The sequence below is a fragment of the Marmota marmota genome, unplaced genomic scaffold (genome assembly GCF_001458135.2).
Source record: "Marmota marmota marmota unplaced genomic scaffold, marMar, whole genome shotgun sequence".
Lineage (NCBI taxonomy): Eukaryota > Metazoa > Chordata > Mammalia > Rodentia > Sciuridae > Marmota > Marmota marmota.
In genome coordinates, this window is record NW_026000026.1 from 27100235 (window position 1) to 27107528 (window position 7294).

Below are 7294 nucleotides of genomic sequence, written 5' to 3' on the forward strand. Positions count from 1 at the left end.
TGAGACCTAAATTGGAGTCTCCACCATGCTTAAAATACTCTTGCACAGGGGGCCCAGATCCAGAGCCCAGGGTAAGTGGAACATTGTCCATCACCTACTGCCTATTGTGGGAGATGACTACTCTCTTTATTAATTAACATAATAAAATGTACTGATCTTAAGTGTACAGATTAGTGAGTTGCAAAAATCATGTATGCTGTTTTAACCAACACCCAAGCAAGATGCAGAGTACTACAAATTAAGGTGGCAGAGTTTACCACCCTGAAATATGTCACTTGTTTGGAGCTGAAGGCATTTGAGAAACAGCAGATACAAGAAGAGCTTTCTGACCTCCCCCTTCCTTCCTGAAAGCTGGAGAGAAAATGCCCCGGTAAAAGCTGTCCTCCTTGTATCAGGAGGAAAGGAGCCTTCCTACTGCAGAGCCCGGGAGTAAAGGGTGGGAGAATTCTGGAGAATTCTGCCTTTAGTCTCCCCACACATTTTAGCTATTCTCCCATTAATTGCTTCTCTTGTACAACTTAATTTTTGCCACTTCTTTGGGTCTTCATTTCCTTCTGAGCACTTGTGTCATTTATTACATTTATATACTTTTCTTCTGTTAATCTGTGTCAATTTTATTCCCGGGTCTAGCCAAAGATCCTCAGAGGGCAGTGGGAAAGTTTTCTTCCTGCACACCTGTGTAGAAAGTCCCCTATTGTCCCTTCCAGTTAAACACCTTCCCAAGAGGTGATCATGGTCCAGATTTCTATCCCCATAGGTTAATCCTAGAAGAGTGCTGTCCTGTAGAAATTTCTGGCATGATGGAAATATTCCATATCTAGACTGACTAGTATAGCACCTATGGGTCACATATTCAGCCCTTAAATGTGGTTAGTGTGGATGAAGATGTAACATTTTTTTTGGGGGGGGGTACCGGGGATTGAACTCAGGGACACTCAGCCGCTGAGCCACATCCCCAGCCCTATTTTGTATTTTATTTAGAGACAGGGTCTCACTGAGTTGCTTAGTGCCTCGATTTTGCTGAGGCTGGCTTTGAATTCATGATCCTCCTGCCTCAGCCTCCCAAGCTGCTTGGATTACAGGCGTGCACCACCTTGCCTGGCTAAGACATGACATTTCTATTCCGTATAATTTTACTTAAATTTGGACAGCCTCATGTGACTAGCAGCTACCATATTGTACAGTGCTATCTGTCTTCTTTGTCTCAACATGGTTTTAACATTACTTCAGTGTGCCTCAGCAGCTTCTCACTGCTGAGTAAGGTTTTTACATTTTTTAAATTTTTATTTTTAGTTGTATGCCAATCATATTCTATGATATATGTATATATATCATAGAATGGACCATTTAACCTTCTTAAGTGTGCAATTCAGTAGCATTAAGTCCTTTCACATTGTTAATTGTGTGACTGTCACCTCCATCTACTCCAGAACTTTTTCACTTTCCCCAAGTGAAACTCTGTGCCCATCAAACTCTAACTCTGAAGTCCCCCACCCCCAGCTCCTGGCAACCATAACTACTCTCTGTTGTTAGATGAGTTTTCGTTGCCAAGTTAGATTTTTGCTGCTGGCCAGCATTCATCTTTCTCCATCTCACCCTGAGTTGCGTAGGAGCTGATCCTTGAAGGTTTGCTGTGTAAAGTGACAGTTCATCTATAAGCTTTGGCTTCTGCACATTCTCCGTGACTAGAGCAGGCTTTTTGCAGCAGAGCCTTCCCTTCTATTTCTTTGAATCACACTGGATGCCCCGCCATGTGGTTGATAGAGACATGTCTGCTCACGATGAGTTTTTGGCATCTGTTGGGGAACTTGGGTAGGACACCAGCATTTGCTGAATTCTCAGGAGTCCCAGGCATGTTCTCTCCAGTGTGTCAGCAGGCCCTCCACAGCCCAAGGTCATCTAAACCTGAGCTCCTCAGTAAGGCCTGAGCCAAAGCTCAGGAATCCACCCTCAGGGCTCCTTCTCTATATGTCTCCAGGCCTGTTCTTTCCCAATAGCTGGGGACTAAAATGAACCGTGCCTCCCAAAATTTGACAGAGAGTTGGGAGAAGAGACACTGTTTGCATTTGAAGGCTCAACTAAATTGCTGGAGTCATGGTCAGGGTGGATTAATCAACTTTTATAAATAGGCCCATCACGCAAACACGTGAACACAACAGAGAGTGTGTTTATCCCATGGAACATTCCAGGGTGAACGCTCCAGAAGGGGTGGGTGGGTGCTCTGCTCCACATGCCCACTCAGGGACACAGTCTGCCTTCCAGTCTGCCAGTTTCGCACATGGATCCCAAGATGACTCTACTGTTGGGTCACTTCAGCTGAAGGGCAGGAAGACAGAGCATGAGGAATAGCACGGGAGGATTCTTGGCCAGGACCAGAGTGACACCAATCACTTCCAATTAAGAGAATTTAGTCACGGAGCCATACTTAACTACAAGGGAGGCTGGGAAGTGTGCCTGGTAAGGAGAGGGGACTGGATTTTGGTGATCACTAGGTGTGTTTGAGAGCTTCTGAGCAATAACACTTTTATAGGAATATTCTGTGGGGACCTTCACTTTTGAACTTTGCTTCCTGAGTCTCTTTCTGTCTTTCTGACACACACACACACACACACACACACACGAAGCACACAGTAATAATCAGCTGTCACTGTTCTTAGTTGATTCTTAGTTCTGACTCAGCATTTACTAAGCAATCCCAAGTTCCCCATCTAGATTCATCTAGTGGGAGAGAATTCCTCAGCTAGTGGATGGGAGTGTTAGGCTGTCTAGATAATTAGGTTTTGGGCTAGACATTGCCATCTGCCCCAATCCTTCCATCCTCTCCTTACTGCAGAACCAGATTTTGTACAAAGCAGCGAAGCACTTGTCTGAGGCCAACCACCACCCCTCCCCAGGCACTCACTCTTGCACAGGCTCCTGTGCTGCTAGAAGTTGTTGGGTAAAAGGTTAATAAGAGAAAAGCAGAGGTGCCCTGGCTGGGGCTTCTGGAATGCCATCGTATTCCTGCTAGAGGAGAAAAAAAAAAAAAAAAGAGTAGACATGGCAGGTTGGCTGGTCTTCTGCTCAGTCTCTTCTCCATCTTCTGCCTTCTTTCTACCCAGGGTGCACTCATGGAGTAGAGCAGCCCCCTTGTATCCAGGAGGGGAACAGATGAAGGAAATATGAGTGAACTATGGACCTGGTTGATTTGGTGTTGGCTCATTAACTGTAACAAAAGTGTCACTGTGGTGTAAGATATTAATACTAGGGGAAATGGGGGTGAGGATGGAATGGGAAACTCTCGGGACTAGCCACTCAGTTTTTCTATAAACCTAAAACTGTCTTTAAAAATAAAGTATATTAATAAAAAGTATATCTTCAAATGGAAATTATAGAAATAAAAAATATGATATGTGTTGGGCAGAATAATGGTCCTCAAAGATGTCTACATCCCAATCCCTGGACTCTGTAAATATGTTGCTTTGCTGGAAAAAAAGGCCTTGAGATGAAGAGATTGGCCTAGAGTATCTTCACATCATCCATCTAATAATACAGGCCCTTAAAGGAAGAGACGCTTTCTCAACTTTCGTCAGAGAAGTGACTATGGAAGAATGCTCAGAGAGATACAGCATTGTTGACTTTGAAGATGGAGGAAGGGGGCCATGAGCCAAAGACTATGGGAAGCTTCTAGAAGCTTGAACAGTTAGGAAACTGATTCTCCCCCAGAGCTCTCAGGAGGGAATGTAGCATTACTGACAGTTTAATATTAGCCCTGTGAAGCCTGTGCTGGAATTCTTGACTATGGAAGAGTAACACAGTCTGTCTGTGTTGTTTTAAGATAACAAGTTCAGACTTGTTATGACAAGTCTATGGCAGCAATAGAAAAAACTAACAGAACTAAAAAATTCATTGAATGAGCTTTAATAACAGAGTGCAGATGACAGAGGATAGAGTTAATGAACTCAAGGATGGAGTAACAGAATTCACCCAATTGGAACTAAAGGAAAAAGAAAAAGGGATAGAGCCTCAGGGAACTATGGGGGCAAAAACAAAATATCAGCATTTGTGTTATTGGAATTGTCAAAGGAAGACGGGAAAGTGGTGCTGAAAGAGCACTCAAATACACATGCTCCTTGATTTATGGGATTACATCCTGACAAGCCCATCATGATTTGAAAATATTTTAAGTAAAAAATGTATCACACCTGATATACTGAACAGCAGAGCGAAGCAACACAGACTACTCCTGCAGGATTGGCTCGTTACCTTCACAGCCCCGTGGCTGATGGGGAGCTGTGACTCACTGCTGCTGCCCACCATGGCTAGGGTCCCCTAGTGCACATTGCCAGCCTGGGAAAAGATCAAAATGCAAAATGGTTTCTACTGACTCTGCATTGCTTTCATGCTGTTGTAAAATGGAAATAGCACTAATTTTGAATGGTTGGGAGTCATCAAGGACTATATCTAATGGCTAAAAACATCCAAAAATTTGTTTAGTATATGAACCCATAGATTCAAGAAGGTGAGAGAACTCCAATCAAAATAAAATCGAAGAAACCCATTTAAAGATCCATCCAAGTTAAACTTCTAAAAAAGAGAAAATAATATTTAAGAGCAGCCAGGGAGTAATGGCCTACAGAGGGAAAAACAAACAAACAAACAAACAAACAAACAAACTTCTCATGTGGACTTCTCATCTGAAAGCATGGAAGTAGAAGGAAGTAATACCAAATTTTTATGTGCTGAGAGAAAACAACTATCAACTGTAACTTCCAAATCCAGCTAATCTATCATGCAGGAATGAGGAAGAAATGAAGATATTCTCAGATGAAGGAAAGCTGAAGGAATTTGTCACTAGCAGCTACCCTTAAAGACTGGGTAAAGGAAGTTCTACAAACAGAGGATATAAGAGAAAAAATCTTGGAGGATCAGGAAGGAAGAAGAAAAAATAGAAATGGCAGAAATATATGGATACATGCAACAGACTATCTTTATGAGTTTTATGAATTATATTTCATGACTGAGATTTTGCCCTGATACTCAAGATATCAAAAGGGGGAGAGTAAAGGTATCTATGGGGAAGTGATGTTGGAGTGGTAAGATGGTAAAATGGTGATACTAGTGATGGTGATTTATCACCTTTGTATATTGTAATATCCAGAGCAACTACTAATGAAGTATACAAAGAGATAAATAAATCAAAATGGAATCCTAAACAATGTGTAAGTAACCCAAGAGAAGACAAACAGGGATGAGAAACAGGGAAAAAGCAGAAAACAAATAATAGACTATAGACTTGCAGCTGTGTGCAGTGGTGCTCACCTGTAATCCCAGTAGCTTAGGAGGCTAAAGCAGGAGGATTGTGAGTTCAAAGCCAGCCTCAGCAATTTAGCGAGGCTCTAAGCAACTCAGCTAGACCCTGTGACTAAAAATATATAAAAATGGCTGGGGACGTGGCTCAGTGGTTAAGTGTCCCTGGGTTCAATCCCTGGTACCAGGAAAAAAAAAAAGGTAGCCCTAGGCACTAACATGTTAATAGTTACCTTTGAGGGCTGGGGATGTGGCTCAAGCGGTAGCGCTCGCCTGGCATGCATGCAGCCCGGGTTTGATCCTCAGCACCACATACAAATAAAGATGTTGTGTCCGCCAATAACTAAAAAAAAAAAATAAATATTAAAAAATTCTCTCTCTCTCTCTTAAAAAAAAAACACAAAAAACAAATAGTTACCTTTGAGAAGTCCAATTCCAAGCCAAAATTCTATGCAAGCCTTTCCTTGTCCCAAGGTCACTGTTGACACTGTTCTCTTTTCAGGACATGCACCTTCACTTCCACCTCCACCTGGGTAATTTCAGCTCATCTTTCCCACTTCAGTTAAAACATCACCTCCTCCAGGTCTTCCTGACTGCCCAGGCTAGAGGAGGGTGCATGATCTGCTGTGTTTCCCGTAGTTCTATGGGTTCCCTCCTTTCACGCCCAAGATGCATTGTCATTTCTTATTTTTGCCTATACTTGCACCAGAATGTGAACTCCATGTGAACAGAATGGTGTATGTTTTGTTTGCTGTTGAACAGTACCTGGCACCTAGTAGCAGCTCAGAAAATGTTGGATGAATGATTAATTTATCTGCTGAGAGACAAACACAGGCATGTGGCCCTCCCGGTCAACTGGGCAAATGTTAAGAGAAAATCAATTCTGAACCTTCTAACTGTGTGTCATGCACCTCCAAGTCCTTGTTTATCCCTTACCATTGCCCCCTTGAGATAGGCATTGCCATACCATTCCACAGGGGAGCAAACTGAGGCTCCTGGAGGGGAAATATTGCTCACAGAGTCACCTGGTAGGTAAAGCACAGTCAGAATCTGGCCTTGTAATTAACTCTGCACCACCAAAGGCACTGCCTGCCCTTTTACAGTTGCCCCTAGGAGTTGAGAGGACCGACATTGGCTGTGCACCTGTTCTGTGCCAGATGCGGATCTTCCTCAGGCTCACCAGAGACTGCTGGCGTAGAAATCTGGGAGGAGAGGTCACCTGCTGAGGTCACTTAGCTGAGAAGGGATAAGCAGGTACCCTAGGGTGTTCTGACTCAAAGGCTGGTGGGCCCAAGCAGAGTGGTCGCACCTCAGAGTCACCTCCCAAGTTGACTACCAGGTGCTAGAAGCTTCCATTAAGACTTGTGGCATAAGAACAGAAAGAGACACAAATCCATGACTCATCTGGGTGAAAAAGGGCAGAGAATGGTAGGCCCATTGACTGCTGGTGGTGACTGGCCTGTCAGATGGAGATCAACCATGAACTCTGGGCCCTGAAGAGAATCGATTCTGGAGAGAGCGGGGGAGATGCAGGGAAGTTCCCCCAATACCCTCCCTGGCCCCTGCCTGCACAGGGCTCCAAATCACAGTGCTCCAGGTTAAGTGGCCAAAGAGAGCTGCCTCGGTTTCCATCTCTAAAATGAACCTTCTCAAGACTGCAAGACTGATATGAAAGAAGTGTCATCAGGCCTTTGACAACTGGTCCCTGAGGCCCAGAGAGGCCCGAGAACTAACCCAGGTCACATGGCTAACTAGGGGTGGTGTCAGGGCTTTGGACTCCCAGCGCAGTGCTCTCCGTCCTGCCCCAGGATATGCTCATGCCTTCTTTCTCACCTGGACAGCCGAGGAGATGAAGAAGCAGCTGCTAAGCAGCAGGGTGTAGGGGTGATGGTGGAGGGTGTGACATAGAGTGAGCCAGAGAGAGAGCTGGGGTGCTTCTCGGGGGCTGAAGAACCCTGGGAGGGAAGACCTAGGTCAGATCCGGGTGTCCAGGCACCTATGGTCT

General features: G+C 44.3%; 1 long non-coding RNA gene across 1 annotated transcript; it reads right to left on the reverse strand.

Annotated features, from left to right (window-relative positions):
- Positions 1-2098: 2098 nt before the first annotated feature.
- Positions 2099-6045, reverse strand: LOC107139245. Its single transcript, XR_007350492.1, has 3 exons — positions 5708-6045; positions 2903-5632; positions 2099-2316 (listed from the first exon to the last, which is right to left on the reverse strand). It is a non-coding gene; the product is annotated as an uncharacterized LOC107139245 (long non-coding RNA).
- Between the last annotated feature and the right edge of the window lie 1249 nt (positions 6046-7294).